This window comes from Alosa pseudoharengus, unplaced genomic scaffold (assembly GCF_046254945.1).
Source record: "Alosa pseudoharengus isolate Yale_2024_CS ecotype anadromous, Long Island Sound unplaced genomic scaffold, YU_APseudo_1.1 YU_APseudo_1.1_scf_21, whole genome shotgun sequence".
NCBI lineage: Eukaryota > Metazoa > Chordata > Actinopteri > Clupeiformes > Clupeidae > Alosa > Alosa pseudoharengus.
In genome coordinates, this window is record NW_027468674.1 from 29373209 (window position 1) to 29394720 (window position 21512).

Genomic DNA, 21512 nt, shown 5'->3' on the forward strand with positions numbered 1-21512 from the left:
AAACACACAACCACACACACACACGCACACACACACACACACACACACGATCACAAATTTGGTCATATACATGCAAACACACACACCAACATTTTAACACATGCACAAACATAGTCATTGATTACACTCTTCTAATAAAAAAAAACCCCGAATGCTTCCAGGCGCAGTCACAAGCTTATATTAAGTTGTCTGTGTGATTTCCCCTGTCCCCTATCCCTTACTAAGGGTGTAATCTTAATAATTATATTAAAATGATACCAGAGCATGAAGTCAACATAAGTGGCTTAGTTGGTGGCGGATATATTGAACTGCAGTATGATTAATGATGTTTTCTGAAAGGAAAAGTTTGTGAAGAGTCGTTAGCAGAGGTGGAAAGTAACGAATTACATTTACTCACGTTACTGTATTGAGTAGTTTTTTTGTGTATTTTGTATTTTTTAAGTAGTTTTTAAAATCTGTCATTTTATTTTTACTTGATTACGTTTTGAGTGAAGTATTGTACTTCGCTACATTACAAATCCAATCCGTTACTGAGTAAAAAAAAAAAAAGTTAAGACTAACGAAAACCTAAAGGAAGGGAAAAAATCGAGCCCGGAACTACAGTGACAATGATCAGCATGTACCATAGGACATGAATCAAACTGGTCCCAAGTCTTTCTAATAGAGATGGAGGCGGATCACGAGATAGCTACCTAAGTTTACATGTGTAACCCAGGTAAGTGTATTTTCCGCTCTTTCAATGGGTTGTCTCGGTTCGTTTTTAGCACGATTGCGGAGATATTCAAGCAGTTTAACACCATGGGATTCGTGTTTTAACGTTTGTGCTCACTTTTAGAAATAAGTTTATTAGCAGTTGTTTTCCCTCATTTTGATCGTTTTCTTTTTCCTGTTCTTGCCTTTGTTTTTTGTAACCCAACTTGGTTTTCTTGGAGAAAGACATTGCCAGTAGCACAACAATTAGCGGCCCACTACTAGTGATGCTCAACTACATAAACAAAATGAGATACCTTATGAATCGTTGTGCAGGCGGACTAAACCATTTTGCGCTTTAGCAAGGTAGAGTGTGAGTGACCTTAGACCAGGGGTATTAAACACATATTAAGTAGCCTAGGCCTAGTGGGCCGGATGTGTTGGAATGAGACCTTGTGAGGCAGGGCGTCATTGTCATGGTCATTATAATTTTTCTGCATGGGTATCAGAGTGTTATGTAAGGGACTGTACGATATTTAGCGGGGGGGGAGGGCCGGTCGCCAGACGATCGGGTTAAAAATTTTCTGCCTGGCCCTCCCCCCTGGTCAAAATTTTTTTTCCAGGGGCCTCCCCCCGGCTCAAAAAAATTATCCTAGGCCCTCCCCCCTACGTGAATCAAATAAAACTGGTCGAAAAATGACGTTTACAAGGTTAAAACGGTCAGCAAATGTCATAAGCACACATACACACACACAGGGCTACAAACCAGTGTTGCGCGGGTTTGGTCACAAGCGGCCCGCGGTCGCCCGATATTTTAATAAACCCGACCGCAACTCGGACCGCGAATATTAATTACCCGCTTATTTACAAAATGTGTGCTTTTGGTTATAGCCTGCATGCAGTAGTCCATTTCTGTAAAACAAACTAATTTTTTTGCGAAACTTTATGCAGTAGAACTACACGCAGGCATGCAGGACATAATGTTTGCGCAGGAGAGAGAATGAGAATAAGAGCGCAAGCACGCACGCAACCACCAAGGATTAGAACACTAGGATAAGATTTGGCCATGGACATACTTCTTTCGAAAATAGAAATGGGGAGGCAAGGTAGGCAAGAGAGATAAATTGCTGGTCAAAACGTTAGCGTAAGAACTGGTTTAAAATGCTGAATGAAGCACAAAGCTTTACTAAAGCACATCCACTGCAGACGATCAGTGAACCTCGTAGTGCATTAACTTCTGTGAACAGACCACCGTGTAGTCCATTATCCCGCTTATTCCACTGTTGCCACTTGCGTTGTGTTAATTTCCTGTTACAATTTAAACGCTTTAATCGCTAAAACTGTCTTGTTTGTAGAACTAATTTCTTCCGACACATATCAACTAATTTCTCAACTCACAGGACAAACTGCCGTTACTAGTTCTAAATGGATGGTTGCTACGGCCAAAGGCCCGTCGTTAGTTCTATCTCTCCCGTTGTCAAGCGGGCGTATCCCAAGATTCTGATGAACTTTAGCTTTGAAACATCGCTATTTTACTTAGCCTGCTGTCATCCATCTAGCTAAAAGCCACCTCCGTCATATGCTACAATGTTGCAATGTTCTGAACGTCTGCATTTTACAGCTCGGATGCAACGTGACAGTTCATTTAAACTTCAACGAGTTCGGCGAATTAATATACAAGTGTGATACGGCCAAAAAAATGGATCTACTTCATAGGTGTGCAGATAACATTGGTCGTTCTAAATTACGTAGGACAATGGGAAATTCATCCAAGCAGTGGAATAATTGATGATATCACAAACAAGTACAAATAATGTACTGCTGTCATATAGCCTACTGCTCTTTCTCTCTTGAAATGCACTACTTCCATGTTAGTTTTTCTACTTCTTCCTTCCTGAGGATGGTTTGTAGTGCTAGGTTTAATCAATTTATCATATTATAGAGATATTGCTTATTACACATTGTTGAAGACAACTGGATGTGAATATCTTTTTTTTTAATTTTCCCTTCCTACCTAAAACATCTGGGGGGCTGTATAAAACCTGCTGGCGGGCCTGATCTGATCCCGGGTCTTACGTATGTTTGACAGCCCTGCAAAGACAGTCTTTTTTACTATTTTTGTATGCAGAAGTTAGTCAGTCAGACGTTAAATTTCGTCTGACATTCATTTTGACATTTAATTTGTAAATGAAAATATTCAGGTAAAATAAAATATATTCCTTTTAAAGGGCCCTATCCAACATTGGGGCCCTAGTAATCAGTCCCACTTTCCCCCTAGTCCGACGCCCTTGGATCTGCTGAACTCCTTTCCAACAGTTTCAGTTTCTCTCTGAAACTCAACATGGGCCTGCCTGCCTCTGCTGCCTGTAAGCAGCTTTTCAGTTGTGCTGGATTACTGTTCACTGCAAAGGGAGCAAGGATGAGCGTGGTTTTTCACATAGATCTCCGTTTCCCGAGGTCACCGACATCGAGTAGGCTGCTGTGGTACAAAAAAACCCCGACAACAATCAGTTTTACCTAGCTCGAGTAGCTGCAGCCAGCAGTTAAGGCAGCCAGGCAGCTACAGCGCTACACTCTGGGGCCATGAACATGGGGGCTCACGAACATGCCCCCAGAGTGTAGTGCTGTAGCTGCCTGGCTGCTTTGGCTCCTGGCTGCAGCAACTTGAGCTAGGTAAAACCGATTGTTTTGGGGGGATTGTTTTGTACCCCCCCCCCCTCCAAAAAAAAAAGTAACTAAGTAACTTTTACTTAAAGTACATTTTAAATGAAGTACTTTTTACTTTTACTTGAGTACATTTTCAGATCGGTAATTTAACTTGTACTTGAGTAATATTTCATCAAAATATTGGTACTTTTACTTGAGTACAATATTTTAGTACTTTTTCCACCTCTGGTCGTTAGGGAGGATTAACACTCCCTTCAACTCCACTTCTGCTTTCTAAGAGATATAAACAATCCTCATCTGTCCACCAGGTCATTCAGTCCAGTGGAGTTCTATTGGTTCATTTCAATTGTACTCTTAAAGCATAATTTCCAGTTGAACAGGAAGTTTCAATTGGAATGCCCCCTAGTCGTAATACACATACAAATGTGTAATGCATTGTTATTCTTGTGTTGCTATGTCTGGTAACAATCCCTAGCAACAAACAACAAGTAACAAATGGTTGGAATCTTGTCCTTCTGACAGCTGGAACACAATCAACGTGGGTGTGAGTGAGTGACGCAATCTCCAGATCCCAGTTCCCACCACTGATCTATAAAGTTCTTTAGATCAGTGGTTCCCACTTACAAGGGAAATAGAACACATAAGCTTACATTACTCATTTTCTATAAGGGGGGACTATGGACATATCTACAACAGGCACTTCAGGACCACGGCCAGCAACCAAGCCAATCATGCTTTTATCAGCGCTCTACATCAAGCACTCTGATAGACAAACCATGCCACTGAAGAGAAAAGGTTTAGTTAAGTTACTGTACATATTGATATGTGAAAGTACAGTGTGGCAGCATTGTCAGGTCACTCACTAGCATGCTAACCTTCTATCTTTGAAACATTTCCTCTGGAAGTAACTGCAGGCTACAGCTAACATGCTAATGATTAATGTAACAAAAGAAGCTGAGTTCTCAGACCCGTGACGAGGGATCAGTACAGTTTGACTCATTACAGTAATGCTTCCCTACTGACCTTGAGCCACAGGCTCAGGAGAGCAGTTAGAGAAGCACAGTGGCTGATTAAAACATTGAGCTGAATAGATCTATCACCTCTCTGCCTGTGTGAACTCATTTCTTTCTCGCTCTCTGACGGCAGAATGGCCTGTGGTGGCATAAATTTGCTGTGCAGAAATTGTGCTGGGAGCTGATTTGGGCCTGGAATTATTTATGTAAGTGTGTGTGTGTGTGTGTGTGTGTGTGTGTGTGTTTGTGTAACTATGTTTGCCTGTGTGTGCATGTCTTTATATGAGTGGGTATTTCTATGTGTGTGTGTGTGTGTGTGTGTGTGTGCATGCATGTGTGTGTGTGTGTGTGTATGTTTCTCTGTGTGTTTGTTTAAGTGTGAGTACCTCTGTGTGTGTGCCAGTGGGAAAGGCACCAGGACTGCCAGTAATTTCTGTCATTTCAGCAAATCAGATTTACAAGCAGAAAATGTTATGTGTGGTTTAGCAGGGGAGGAGGGTGACTGGAAATAAATTAAGTGTGTGTGTGTGTGTGTGTGTGTGTGTGTTTTTTGTGTGTATGTGTGTATGTATGTTTGTGTGTATATGTGTGTGTGTGTGTGGTGTGTGTGTGTGTGTGTGTGTGTGTGTGTGTGTGCTTCACGGTGACAGGCAGTTTCCATTGATCGCACTGTCGCCATGCAACAGCCAAAACCCAACCAGGAAGGGAACACATGGACGTGACAGCCCTTGGAGCGAAAAAGTGATGAATGAAATCGCTTTGTGCCTTTTTGATTGCAAACTTTATTAGCCGCTCCACAAGCAGATGCATCATAAACGATTCACAGTTCATTTTACTATACTGTAATCTTACACAGGCCTATAGGACTCAATTGCAGTGTACTATAGATATTCATAGCCTTAAGGGCCTGTCTTTCTGCATATTGTAGTGTAGCACCCTAATGTATAGCACACTACATCACTCTGTCGGCTAGATTAGCGCTCTCTCCCAAGAACAGCACATGCAGGCTTTAGAAAAATATTTTAAAAAATACTTTATTAAATAGCTTTTTGAAGTTATGTTGCATTGGTTGGTTAATGAACAGATAAATGAGAAAAAGGAATAACAGCCATCAGTGCTTGAACTAGTCAAGCCTTTGAGAGATGAAACACTAATAGAAGGCTACAAGTCTCACCACACAAGAATAAATTCAAAGCAAATCATGGTGTGAGCTCATATGTAAGTTAAGTCTGAACATGTTTTACAAATGCTATAACTGCTTATAACTATATTATAACAGTTGTAATAAATAACCTCTTACTGTAAGTAATAGCACCTTCTATGTATAAGAATGAAAATATTGTGATGGTCATTTTCATTTTCATACATTCCTCCCAGAAGCTGTGTGTGTGTGTGTGTGTGTGTGTGTGTGTGTGTGTCTGTGTGTGTGTGTGTGTAGTTTGTCTATGTGTATTTGGCTGTGATGTTTTGGTTTGATAGTGTGCCTGGGGCCTGGGCAGTGAACGTGAAGCCTGAGAGGTTCTGACAAGTGGCGCAACTGATCTGGGGCAGAGTGAGCATGACTTGAGAGCTGGATAGCAGCAGCTGGCACTCTGTAGTGTGTGGGCACTGTGTGGTGTGTGGGCACTGTGTGGTGTGGGCACTGTGTGGTGTGTGGTCACTGTGTGGTGTGTGGGCATTGTGTGGTGTGGGCACTGTGTGGTGTGTGGGCACTGTGTAGTGTGTGGTATGTGGGCACTGTGTGGTGTGGGCACTGTGTGGTGTGTGGGCACTGTGTGGTGTGTGGTGTGTGGGCACTGTGTGGTGTGCGGGCACTGTGTGGTGTGTGGGCACTGTGTGGTGTGTGGACATTGTATGGTGTGTGGTGTGTGGGCACTGTGTGGTGTGTGGTGTGCGGGAACTGTGTGGTGTGTGGGCACTGTGTGGTGTGTGGGCACTGTGTGGTGTGGCACTGTGTGGTGTGTGGGCACTGTGTGGGGCGTGGACACTGTGTGGTGTGTGGGCACTGTGTGTGCTTCAGTGGTGACTGTTTGAGACAATGCACAGATGATGGTGGAGTGAGTCTTAAGAGGGTTTGATACAGCAGACCCTTAACATGACTACAATTGTTGATTCTTTTCCATGCACAAAAAAAAAGAAAGACCCTCAATTTTTCTCTGAAATAATTTGAAACTGACAAAAGTAATTGGTATTCATCATTGTTTATTCAGTGATTAATGCTACTTCACTTTTGACACTTCATCCAACAGTAGGCTATGTCTTTTGTGTTGTTTTAAGTACTGCAGTACATATTTAGTGTTATTATGACCGCCGCGCAGCGAAGCGGCGGTCATATAGGTTTAGTCAGATTTTTTTTTTTTTTTTTTTTTTCGCATGTCAAAATTTCCGTCAATGATTCCCGGGACACTGAAAGACCGGGGTAGACAAAACTTGGTGGGCATGTAACCCCATATGGATAGCATGGAACCATCGTTTTTTGTTTTGATCTGTAGCCCCCCCGCTGGACTGCACCCCCCGAAAGGAGGGTAGGGCAGACACAGTTTTCTGTGAATATCTCGAGAACCGTAAGGTTTAGGAGGACCATTTTTTTTTGTATGTTGATCTCAAGGGGCCATGTCAACCCATTTCATAACCACTCATTTCATGTATAGCGCCACCTAGTTAAACACAAAAAAGTAAAAATGAGGTGTTGTAATCGCAGGTATCTGTGACCTAACATAGTCAAAACTGCACGAAATTGGAAGTGTAGGATCATTATGACACCCTCTGAATGCACGCCAAGTTTCGTGGAATTCCGTTCATGGGGGGCCTTACAATAAAACAATTTATGTGTACATTTAGTGACGTACACCAACAAGGATTCCCGGGACACTGAAAGACCGGGTACACAAAACTTGGTGGGCATGTACCCCCACATGGATAGCATGGAACCGTCATTTTTCGTTTTGATCTGTAGCCCCCCCGCTGGACTGGACCCCCCGAAAGGAGGATAGGCCAGACACAGTTCTCTGTGATTATCAGGGGGCCCCCAATCGAGTTTCTTTTTTTTTTTTTTACATAATAAATAACGTAAACGAGTGACATCAATGAATGAATAAATGAAACAATTAATCATTCAAAACAAGAAAATTCTGATTTCATGATCAATATACCTGCGTACCTCTACTGTGTCCGCCAGCCTTTGAGTCACGCGCATAAACTAGACACCTCGGGTGCATAGACAATTCGTGCAGACACTGCATCAAGTTCAACAATCGGAAGAGACGGTAATGTTAAGACAAGTCACAAAAAAGGACATATCCCTCTGGTGCCGAAAACAGAACGAAGAAAATGACAGAGGAGGAGAAAAAAGAGCAAGATACAGGTATGTTTGCATGATTATTTACAGTATGTTTTGTGCTTGAGGTAGCTAGCTAGCTGTCATGATCTAATATAAGCCATCACCAGAGCTAAATCTCCGCCATCAACAGAGAAATGTCTCCCATTAATATATATTTATCTAGATGTATTTCAGATGTCAAGGATATTGGGATTGTTTTGGATGTTCAATCAAGCATGTACCCTAGCTCTAGGTGGGCTTATTATGTCGTAAATTAAAGTTAGCTAGCTGACTGAAGTGGACATTAGCACTACAGTAGCTACATGAAAACGTAGCTGAAGGCAAATTTACCACAGAGGGATTGTTTCTGATTTCGCACCTGAAAGTGTTGATAGTTTATTACTGTTCTATAATATGTGACATAGTGGTAAGTCTGATAGCAACAACAGACTAAGCCCAGGCTCCCAGTCCCAACCCAACCCACTGACTAGCGCGACTCTGGGCATCGGTAACGTTCCAGCTTCGTAGGCAAAGATGGAACAGTACGTGCGCTCTGCTCTAAGATCTTTGGAGAGAGATGGTAGTGTTTGAGAAAATATACCATGTTGGGTGGGGAGACTTCTGTGATGAAAATAAACTTACATTTGATTAAGATAGTGGCAAGTGATGTAGCGGTGCTACCCTAATATTTAGGCTGCAGTAGATCACCATGTTAAGCGTTCACCATACTGCAATTAAGTATATACTCTTTTGATTATGCCTCATTTGCCAATAGAATATGAATTGTTACATGTGAAATTGCTTGTTATTTGAGTGTAAGTAATGATAGCAAAATAAACTCATTCTGCTCGATCAACTATGCACTTATGCAATATTTTTTTTTTTTTCAGAGACACTGTTGAAGTCCTTTGGAGCACATCTCTACCTCTACCTAACTCTACCTACCAGAAGGTGAGGTTTTCTTGATGGCAAATGGTTACATAGCCTGTTAATATGACATGACACATTTAACATCGTTTTTTTTTTTATTTATTTATGTATTTATTTAATCATTGCAGGTTCGTCCACTGCAGAGTTGCAGATGCCTAAAAACCAGGAACGAAGTAGGAATAATTATCTATTTTTTGGGACATTTTATTTTTGATTATTAATGTTTGTCTATTTTGTTTTTATTTTGTAGTTGAAAATTGCTCATTTAATGCACATTTGTTCAGCAAATCTGTTGAAAAACAAGTCATTAAACTGATGTACTTGTTTACAACAATTGCTGTTGTATTTTGTTATTTGTCAATTCAACTTCAGTAAACCACCCTTAGTGCTTCACTTTGAATATGAATGTTTCAAATAAATCTGTGATTTTAGTACCCTCTAAGATTAAAAGGTGACAGGGTTGGTGTAAATAACAACTGTATTAATACATTGGTTTACCAAGCACATGGGGCCAGAAGTCTAGATTGGAGCCCCAAAACATTTTTGGCATGTGAGCAAGGATGGATTACTGAATGAGCCTACCGAGCCCAAGAGGTCAAGGGACCCTGAACCCCAAGTAGTTGTGTGAATTCACTACCAATAAGTCAAAAAGCAAAAGGCTATGAATCTGAACAAATTTAGGTACTGCCCTTCTCCAGCTGACCATCCCAAAAATGCACCAGAATACAGGAAATCACATCTAATCCCCCCCCCCCCCCCCCTCCACACACACACACACACGTTTGTACCCACATTTGCACAAACAGGGTAGGGGGAGAGGGTCCTTATGCATCTGTGTCCAGGGGGACAGTAGTTCATAATCAGTCGCTGTATTAATACATAACCTCACTGTATTAATTTATAATATGATATTATAGTGTGAAGTTGTCAATTATCGCCAAGCACAGGTGACTGCGTTGTGGGAGGGGGCCCCCAAATCAAATTCTGCTTAGGGCCCCCAAAAGGCTTGGGCCGGCACTGCGTATGACACATACTCACACAGTAGACATATGTACGCTTCCATGCACAGGCACATACGCAGGCATGCACACACACACACACACACACACACTCACACACACCCACACCCACACACATAACATAAACATAACACAAACAATCAAGAATTTCTCAGAATTATGAACAGGCAAGATGGAGGTGGGGTTGTATAAAATGAATTTTACATGTGAAATCTATGAACTAATCATGTTTTGGTACTTGTTGTCTAGCAGATACCAGTGAGAATTGAGTGTTGACAATGCAATTTAGTGAGACAGTTAGAATCATATTGGCCTTTCAGCGTGATTTCTTTTTGTGGAAAAAATGTGCTGGACTGGGCGGCGGTCATATTTTGTACCGCTCTGCGGAACATCTAGTTTTAATTACAGCACTGTGTCTAGAGGGGTCTTCAGTGCTGCACTGTGCACGGTTTTGGATGCTCTTTATTGCTGCATTATGTTTTAGTGTGGGCTTTAGCGGGCTGTTCTAACGGATGTACCGTAGTGCATTTTTAGTGTGGTCATCAGTGGGCTGTTGGCGTGACGTGCGAGTGCACGTGTGTGTGTGTGTGTGTGTGTGTGTGTGTGTGTGTGTATGTGAGTGCGGTTGCAGGTTGCCCGTTGCTGTCCATGTCATCATGTGGCTTGCGGTCGTGCTAATTAGGGGAGACGCCGCTGAGATGAGTCACCGAGTCACGGAGGGAGGAGAGCACGCAGCCAAATATCACTGGCCCCTCACACACCTCGCAATCTGGCTCTGCCACTCTGACACACACACACACACACACACACACACACACACACACATACCAACACCACACACACACAAACACCACACACATACACACACACACACACACAGACACACACACACACACACATACCAACACTACACACACACCAACACCACACACACACACCAACACCTCACACACACACACACCCAAACACACAGAGATCTAACATCTCTCCCTCTCTGTCTCTATTCCTCTCTTTCAATCTCCTGAATATAAACCTCAGTCTGCTTTATTCCTTATCTCTCTCTCAATCTCACATCTCTCACATTTGATCTCCTCTCATTTTGTCTTGGCTCTCAATCTTTTTCTCTCTCTCTCTTTGTCTCTCTTTTTCTCTTTTCTTCAGGCCTCTCAATCGCTCTCTCTTTTCCTCTCTCTCCTTCTTCCCTCACTTCCTCACGTTGCTTGCTCACACACAGAGTGTGAGACAGCAAGAGAGAAGTTAGAGGTTTGAACAAAGCTCCCCCTGGCTTCCCGTCATAACTTCACTCACTTTCTCATCTGCTGTCACATCAGGCCATGTAGTCCTGCCCAGACTTGTGTCCAGATTAGTCTCCAGCTGTGCATCAATCTCCCTCACTCTCCTGGACTCTCACTAGCCATCTATCTAGATCTCCCACTTGCTGACCCTTGGAGAACTACAGGACAATAGAGCTGCATTGCGACACCATCTGCCTCACCAGCTCCGATCCCTCCATAGCAGGGGCGTCGGACTGTGGGTAAAACCAGTACTGATTACTAGGGCCCCAGGGGGAGGGAGGGCCCTTGAAAAGTCTGGAATATATTTTATTATATTTATTATGGGGACCCATCAGGACTGCCTATGCATAGGGCCCAGGATCTTGTGCTACACCCCTGCTCCATAGAACTGAATGGTCTCTTCCTTATTTGGGGGTGTTCCTATTTTGTTTCCCCCCTTTCTCACTGGTAGTATTCATCTGTGATGTCACCTGTTTTGTGTTGGAGTTTTTTTGTTGGCTGTCCACTTGAATTTAGATTTTTGACATTGTCCCTGTTTTCTCATATTTGTTGTGAGTTTTTGTTCGTTGGTTTGTTTTCTTCTTTGAGAGTTATCTGCCCGTATGTGTCTGACTTCTGATACTGAGCCTCTCTTCTGTTAGAGTTGTCAGTGGGAGTCTTCTTATTCCACTTTGCTTCCTGGTCTTTGTCTGTCTTCCATCTGTGATGGGGGGCTTTGTGTTTGATTGATGGCTTTTAGAGAGTGAACCTACTCAACTACATCATTATCCATGGACTTGTGACATTGTATTCTTTTTTTCTTCCTTTTATGTCTCCCTATCCCTTTCTTTTTATCTTTTCATAGCCCTCTGTCTTCATCCCTTCTTCCTGTAGCCCCCAGTCTCCAGACTTTTCATCACAACACCACACACACACACACACACGCACACATACACACACACACATGCACACATGCACACACGCACACACGCTTGTGTGTGCTGACACACATACATATCCCATCACACAGCCATACATAAATACAAAAGCACACACACACACACACACACATGCACACAAGCGCGTGTGTGATGACACACATACATATCCCATCACACAGCCATACATAAATACAAAAGCACACACACACACACACACACACACACACGTGCGCTCACATGCACATATATCCTACCACACCCACACATACATACAAGGGCACATGCACCCGCACAAGCACACACCCACACTCACACTTGTGGCAGGGAACACACACATATACACTCCAGCACGCGCATGCACACACTTATTGAGACTCACACACACACTGTTGCTATTTTTAGCTATACCCAAGGGATAGCCATGGGCGCAGCTGGAAAAAAGACTTTCATTGTGGAAGCTCATCAGGATTTTGTGTGTGCCTGTGTTTATCGCTGTGTGTGTGTGTGTATGTGTAAGTGCATGCATGCTGAGTTGGGTTGTGCGTAAGTACGTATGTGTGTGTGTGTGTGTGTGTGTGCGTGTGTGTGCGTGTGTGTGCGTGTGTGCATGTGCATCTGTGTGTGTGTGTGTGTGTGTATGTGTGTGCATGTGAGTGTTTTTGTATGTATATGAGGGTGTATATATGCATGTGTAATGAGTGTGTGTGTGTGTGTGTGTGTGTGTGTGTGTGTACGTCAGCATGTGTGAGAAGGATGAGGGGGCGCGCACACACACACACACACACAGTCTATCTGCTGAATATTAATGTGAACGTTCAGCACATCAAGCTGTCATCACAGGAAAAAAACAAAGAATAGAAAAAAAAATCAGCGCACTTCCGATGGGAAGACAGCACTAATTACCTGCTGCCCGATTCATCCATCTCCTCTCATTCATGCCCCACCGGCTGGACAGACAGGAGAAGCACCACACACACACAAATGAGTTTGGGTTTCACATAGCATATGCTTTACTGCAACTCTTGTATTTTTCTCATAGACAAAAATATGCATATAAATGAACATATCTACAACTATACAGTCATATTCTCCTCGTACATGTAGAAACACAGACAACCACACACATAGAGTTGGGTAGACCAGGGTGAGTAGGAATCTTTAAGGGGAAGGGTATCAAAACAGCAACAATAACGAAACAAACCAACTCATTCTTTTGGATAGAAAATATGACCGGGGTTAACGAGAAATGTAGGCTGGGTGAACCCAGCCTGATCTGCCGGCGATTTCTTTTTCGCCCTGCAGCTCAGGCTGGAAACCTGTGCATCTTTTTCTGCTTTTTCTACAATTTTGCCGGGACCAATCACAAGCTGGCTTATCTACCTGGCGCCCTACTGGCAGGTTTAAAACAATGACAATAGCGGAGCGACAGCAAAGCCTCTCTCACGACCGTCAATCCAATTCCCTTGGATCCATTCCCAAATCCTTAACTTCTCAACGTTGCTCAATGTCTTTTTTAGGTTAGCAAACATATCGATCGAGTGGGTGTAAATATCATTCACTTTCATTTTTTTTTGCACAACCTGCAAAAATCGTTCGATGCCATTGCTGTTTCTGCAGACCTCTGGAATGGAACGTCACCTAGTTTGTGTATGTGTCACTTAATATTAATTTCTATACAAACCAAGACGGCGGATCTCTAAAGAAACGTAAGCCCCCACCCCATAATTGTATCTAAATTAGCTATTTACCAAAAATGACATTTTACCGTGACTCGAAGAGCTGTAAACAGTGTTGTAAGAGTGCGTAGGTCTACCCGCTTGGAGTTCCAGTGGAATTTTGATTTTGCAACGAGAGTTCTCTTTCGCCGAGTGCGGCGGAAATAAGGCATCCACTAGCCCAGCACCAAACTCCGAGCACGGTAAACAAAATCGGGTTTTTAAGGCAGTTAATGCTCCCATTAAATCTACACACCCATGGCTACTGAAAAATGTAAGGTCAATTTATCAAATGTTATTTTGAAGTTCGCTGGTCAGAGTGGTGAATGACTATCCAATTGCGTACAGAGTCATTTGAACTATGCCCGTTTGAATCACGCCTCTTGTGCAGTAGAACATACATAGCAGACTCCCCAGACCAATGTTCAATCTTAAAAGATTGATCTTGGTCTGGTGAAAGCCAGACTACGTAAAATGTGTTCTGTCAGTTTTATCTTGAAACAACTCATAGATCCTGAGACTATGCTATGCTAGCTATGACTAATTAGGGTGTTTTTTTCATTTGTACAAGAGTTGTGTTCAGTCTCTCTAAATCCAGATGGCTGATGGGAATGTAGCTTTTGGTGTCCTCTCCCCCTGGTCTACTCAACCCTGCACAGATAAACGCTACTGTATCAGGCACAGGTTGGCCACAGGTTGGCCTCTTGCATGGGCACAAGTTTGGACAGATAAGTCAGGGGAGACCTCAGGCTGCGTTTGCCATCATAGTCCTTTACCCACAGGCTGTGCCCTTGGCTAAAGATTACAGGCGCTACTTTTCTCAATACACACCCTTTGGTCAGATGTGTCGTGTGTGTGTGTGTGCGTGTGCGTGTGTGTGTGTGTGTGGCAAACCCCATCATGCATCTTAAGGTCAGTGGAGGTAGAGGTGCAACCACTTAAGGAGGTTGAGAGCAAAACTCTTAACCATGTGCATCCATCCTACAGCATTCAACATCTCATCGTCATTGTCCAGTGTCCACATCATCATCATCATCATCATCATCACTATCATTATAACTATCACATTCACTTCTACCACCATCATCATGATCACCATCATTATAATCACCCTTGTTATCAACTTCATCATTTCCACAAATGCTGTAATCATCTCAGAATCATCTCTTGAATGAAATGTGATGCAGCTTATTAGATGGTGACCCAGAAATCAGATGAGACTGATATCAATGCAATGAGCTGGCATTATCTCCCCTCACTGTGAAATCACAGGAAAGGGAAAATAGCTAAGAAATAATTGTGTCTGATGTCGGACACAACGTGCTATTTTGAGAATGTTTGTGATTGTGTGTGTGTGTGTGTGTGTACTGTATGTGAGAGTTTATTCATTGTTTGTTTGTTTGTGTGTTATATTTACCACGTGGCATGGTTTGCACTTCCCACACAAAGAACTCAATCCTGTGTATTTTTATCAATGAACTCCCCCCCCCCCCCTCCCCACACACACACACAGATGTGAAGTCCTCTATGAGTCATCCCTCTTACACATTGGATAGACATAAATATCACCAACACCACAAATAGTCTTACAATCTCCAGCCGAGTCTCTATTCAGAGTCCTGCAGCTGTGAAAGGCAGTATGCAGTTCCAGGTAAGTGCTGACTGCTGCTACAAAGACACACCTGCACATCACAGTCTAATAATGGTCAGAACCGGACAAGCATTGCAAGCAGTATAAAGGAGCCTACAGTCTGATGGGGACTCAAATTGACAGTGGTTTTTGTGGATCTTGTCAGAGAAGAGTGGATAAGGAGGACTCAGGAGGATAGATAGAAGACATCCTCTCTGCATTCCCTGCCAATTAAGTCAGTATGCTTCACTAGAGAGTAGCCTTTTAAGGGTAGATAGGAAATTAAGAATGCATTGTTCCATTATGATTTTATCTTTATTTTGTGTTTTCCTGATGACTTTGAGGGTTTAAAGAGTCACTTGAGTGCAATTTCTACCTCTGTGTACTAAATAAATACCCCTAAAAGCCATTTAGTTGCACTGTATAAAGAACACACAAACACACGCACAGAGAGAGAGAGAGAGAGAGAGAGAGAGAGAGAGAATGGCTGTCGCAAGAAAACACATGTGTTGGAATTAGTAGGATGCTGTCTGTTGGGCTAAATCCATTAGCATGCTTGACCTAAACAAGCTGTGAACACTCCCCTCCACACTGTGAAATCAGCCAAGCACAGATCCCGCTTCTCCAACACCGTAAACAACAGTCCCCAGAGAATTAGAGAGAGCACAGAATATGTGTGTGTGTGCGCTCGTGTGTGTGTGAGTGCGTGCGTGGTAGTGTGTGTGTGTGTGTGTGTGTGCACAAACGTGGGAGTGAGCCACGGTGAAAAAAAAGAGAGGAGGAATGGAGAGAGGACAGTACAGTAAAAGGAAAAAGGAGAAAATATCAGGGTTCCCAGCAGGGAGTTTGCGCCTGTGGTGGGCTGTCTTTGATTGCTGATGGTATGAAAAAGCCCTCACAGTGGAGGGGGAAGGGAGAAAAGGCAAAAAGAGCAACAACTGAGAAGAACAGACTGGAGTGCAGATATAGAAATATTCTGACAAAGTGAGAGAGAGAGAGAGAGAGAGAGAGATTGTAATGATTAAGAAATGAACAATGTCATCCACCCTCCATCTCTTCCCACCCTCTCCTCAATACCCTGGCCGGCACCCCTCCCCCCCTCAACCCTCCACTGCCCAGGTGAGAGCACTGACCTTTGGGCTCAGAGCGCTCCATAGAAGGGCTTGTGTGGCCATTAGCTCCAGCTTTGATCCCCTGCACTGGGACAGTGGGGGACAGTGGAGGGCAGGTGGTGCCGGATCAGTGTGAGGGTCTATTGATCTCCCGCTTTCATGTTTGCGCTCCAGGACGGCAGACTGACCCTGAGGGCCGCTTGTGTGGTGACATTCCCATGCTCGCTTGCATACACACACGCACACACACACTCACAAACACACACACACATACATATACATATACGCACACTCACAGATAGGTAAATACTTGTAGACACACATAGGCATGCTCGCACGCACGCACACACACACAAATGACCTCTCTCTCACACACATATAAAAATACACACATTTATTTCCACACAGAAATGCACACAAACACACACAGAAACACACACATACACACACAGAAACGCTCGCATACACACACAGAAACGCACACATACGCAGAAACACAGACAGAAACACACACATACACACACACACACATACACATACACACACAGAAACACACACAGACCCACCACTACTAGAGTCAGACAGCAGGGAGAGAAAGAGGGGAGAGAAAGAGAGAGAGAGTGATGGAGGGAGTCCTCAAAAAAAAAAAATTAATGAGATGCCGAGATGTGTGACGGCATAGTGGTGTCTCCTCTATCTCTGCCTATCTATCTTTCTCTCATTGTCTCGTTCCCTCTCTCTTTCTCCGACTCTTATTCACCCCCCTCTCTCTCTCCTTCTCTCTATCGCTCCTCCTCCACACACTCTCCCTCTCTTCCTGGCAGCCCGTATTAGGCTGGAGGCAGGATGAAGAGATAGACTCAGAAATACCTGTCACTGCGTACGCTCTGATCTGTGTGCACACACTCTCTCTCTCTCACACACACACACACACACAGTAAACACATTGGCTCTGGATGCCTGTGCTAGCCAGCCATATGTCCACACGGCAGTGGACTGGAAACTCTCCACTCAGTCTGTCAGAAAAAAACAGGTGACACCTCGCCATGGAAGTTAAGTGAAGTAATCCTTCTGCAGCGTTCTCTTCCCTTGGAGATTTCTCAACACATAGATGCAGGGTATTTCAGGAAAATAAATAATAAGGATGTTATTATCTTTTTCAAAAGAAGAAACGAAGGCAGCTCAACCCTCCTGATACCTCCGTCCCAGATTCATCCATGTTGTTGGATGATTGTTGTTCTTTTGTAGCGGTGTGTTTCTGTGTATGTCTGTGGATTTAAAGGCATAATAGGTTTATTAGGTTTCTCTGTGTGTGTGAGTGGGTGTGTGTATGTGTTACAGGAATAATTTTCTTTGTGTGAGTTTTTGTGTGCGTGTGTGTGAGTGTGAGTGTGAGTGTGTGTGTGTGTGTGTGTGTGTGTGTGTGTGTGTGTGTGTGTGTGAGCCAGATTAATTTCCTTCAGAGTAAACAGTCTTATCTCTAAATTGTAGTAGTTCATTCCTCTAAACCGTTAATGGTTCCTCCTGCTGCTTCCCTCAGCTCAGGTGTCCACTCTGCTAAAGTGTCCCACTCCCCGTCCACTCCTCTAAAACGTCTCTCACCTGCGCCGCTCCTCTAAAGTGGCCCCCTACTCACGACTCCGCTCCTCCAAAGCTTTCACCTAGTCCCCGGTCCACTCCTCTAAAGCGTCCCCTGCTCGGCGTTGAAGAACCCCCCTTCCTTCTTGGCTCTCCGGCGCGCGCGTCGCACCCGCCAGCAGATGGCGGCGACGAGCAGCATGAGGATGCCCGTGATCAGCATGAGCATGGACACCACCTTGATCTGGGGCAGCGTGTTGAAGGTGAAGGTGACGCTGGTGCCCGCCAGGCCGATCACCAGCGAGATGAAGCCGAACGAGAACAGGCACCGGTACCAGGACTTCTCGGCGCCCCCCGTGGCCTGCGCCAGGCGCTCCAGCGTGTAGTTCTCCGGGCTCTTGGGCAGGCGAGGTTCTGGACCCGGGCCCGGTGGGAGGTCGGGTTTCGTGGAGCCGCCGGCGTCGTCGACGCTGTCCTGGGGCAGTCCGCACTCGGCGTCGCACACGGAGGAGAGCCGCGCGAGGGGCTGCGCTGCTGCAGGGGGAGGAGGGGGCTGGCAGGGCAGGCACCCGGACGAGCAGCCCATCTCGGAGCCCCCGTTCTGGGCAGAGGGCTCCAGACTGCCGGCCTCTGCTCCCTCTGGCTCTGGAGGTCCGGGGTTCCCCTCTCGCTCCAGCTGCTCGTGCGGTTCCTGTTCTCCTGATGCCGTCTCCAGTGCGGTTCTCTCGGGTTGTGTCTCTGTCTGTGGGGAACGGTTCTATCAGGGGTCAGCATTTGCCTTGAAGAGATGGAGACATGGAAACATCAGAAAAAGCAGGAAAAAAGAGAGATGAGTGTGTGTGTGTGTGTTAAGAGATTGAGGGAAGATAGAGAAAAAGAGAGATAGAGATAAAGAGAGAGAGAGAGAAAGAGAGAGATATAGAGGCACATGGGAATGCAAGGTAGGCTGAAAAAAGCATCAAAGTGTGAGACTGATGAGTCTGAAAACAACTCACTATGTAGACTCACTCTGAGTGCGCCTTCTCTCTCTCTCTCTCTTCATCTCTCTCTCTCTCTCTTTTCCGCTCTCTCTCTCTCTCTTCCGCTCTCTTACGTTGGAGTCCAGGAGCAGCGCGTGTTAGTGTTTGTCCATGTGCGTGCGTGTGGATGTATGTATGAATGAATGCATGTCCGTTGTGCTCTCGTCTCTAACATTCAGCGGTCTGCGTGAGCGCCCTCTCGCTCTCTCTGTCTCTCTCTCGTGTGTGTGTGTGTGTCTGTCTGTGTGTGTGTGTGTGTGCTTCACTGGCTGAGCTCAGCCGAGTGTTTATGGAGTCAAGGGCAAAGGCGTGGCCAGGGAGAGCAGGTGGGCGGGCCGCTGGCACCTGATTGGCTCGTGTCAGGGCTGTGACGTCACTGCCTAGTGAAGATGCGGAGCGAGGGTGGGCTTTCTCTCTCTCTCTCTCCCTGTCAGCTCGCTTCTTCTTTGTCCCTCTGCTGCCTCCCTCCATCTCCCCCTCTCTCTCTCCTCCTGTAGTCAGTCTTACTCTGTCTGTCTTTCTTTTCTCCCCCACCTCCTCCTCTATCCTGCCATCTCTTTTCTCTCCTCCCCACTCTTCCACTATCTATCTTTCTCTCCCTCTTTCTCTGTAATCTCTCCCAATCTCTCATTCGGTTTCTCTGCCTATTTTCTGCTTCTCTCCTTCTATCCTTCAGTCACCCAGTCTGCATTCTTTCTCCCTTCACTTCTGTCTCTCTCTCTCTCTTTACCTGTATCTCTTTCTTTATTTCCATATTTCTTGCAGGCTCTGGCTAACTATGTCTGTATATTTAACATTCTCACGTTGTAGGCCTATGTAATTAATCAGGAGAATATTCAACATGTAATTGCTAATCATATGCAGGAAGGAATGCAGGCCCAGCTCACACCGCTGAACGCTAATGATGTTAGCATTCTTCAGATGGAATGTTATCATCTGCAGAACCCTCAAACTTTTGGAAAAAAGAAAAAGATAAAAAAAGAAACAAAAACGAAATAAAGAAATAACTAAACAAACTAACCAATACGTCAAAATAACAGTGACACTCAATTACATTCCTGGTGGCAATGGCGCAGCCTGAAGGTTATCACCATAACTGGATGATGAAATGAGAGGACGAGGATAAACGACAAGAAAATAACATTCTTCATCTGTGGGGAATTATCCTCACCCATGCTTTCATTTTCAGTGTGTGTGTGTGTGTGTGTGTCTTTCTCTCACTCTGTGTGTGTGTGTGTGTGTGTTTGTGTGTGTGTGTGAGAGAGAGAGAGTTTTATTTATTCTGAGGACACTGTAATTCTTTATCTGGCCAATGACACATGGTTCATTCAACAGCTGGTTCATTTTCACACCTTGACATTACATTTCTCATCATTTTTTCTAACCAAACACAAATGTAAACCCATCCCCCCACCCCCCTCACACACACACAAACACATTGTAGCAAAATATAGGGGATAATAAATGGATAATCCCACCTCAATTTTCTACAGCCATTTTGACATTTAACAAGTATTAGCAATTTATCATGAATGTGTGTCTGTGCGTGCGTCTGTGTGTGTTTAATTGCTGAGCTCAATTTTTAGTTCACAAGACTTTGCCATTGTATTCCAATGGTGTATAATAATTCGTCATCCATATCAAGACAAAAGACTCACCGAAAGGAAAAACTCCAAGGGGTTACCAGTACAGCGCGGCATACAAGCCTGGACAAAGAGAGACCGAGATCAATATGTGGAACCAATACGCCCGTCTCCGGCTCTGACAGCAGGTGGTTTATCCGGGGAACAGTAAATAAGGATGCACACTTCCAGCAAAAGTGTTGGAGGCACTGATTGAAGACAGTCCTATTACCTAATCCCAGCAGGCTGAGGTTTGAAAGGTCAGTATTATTGAGTTTGTCTGTCCTTATTTGTCGCTAGATGCCCTTGAGCCCCGGGGCCCTCAGGCACAGGAAAGCAAATCAGATGTCCAATCACACTTAAATGGGTCTTGAAGGCGGAGAGCTGCACCTGGTCTGACCTCCCAATCCCTAATATCCCTGCTCTGCATTTCTGTTACACATAGAGCAAACTCCAGTGCAAATGCCCAGACAATTAGGAGATGCTTTTATCCAAAGTGACTTACAAGTGAGGACAATATTCATCATGCATTGCAATAGGAGACATTAGAGTGAGCAAAAAACATTTACAAAACTAGGTGATTATAATTTATCATCACCTCATCTAGGCCACATCTACCTACATGTCAGACATATCTACACATATCAGACATGTCTCTCCTCATTTGCAAGAGATGGTTGTTATCTTTGACTCTGGGCTTTGTCTTGATATTAAAATAGATTTTATCTGTTGTCAAGAGTAGTTTTTATCAGCTGAGAACCATCACCAAGCTTAAACCCTTTCTGTCATATCACAACCTGGAACAAGTCATTCATGCCTTCATAACATCACGGCTTGATTACTGCAATTCTCTCTAGGTCTCCCCCAATCACTGAAGCCATGCCTTCAGATGGTCCAGAACGTAGTGGCAAGGCTGCTAACTGGTACTAACCATACCTGTCAACACTCCCGTTTTTCCCGTTTCTCCTGTATTTCAAGGTCAT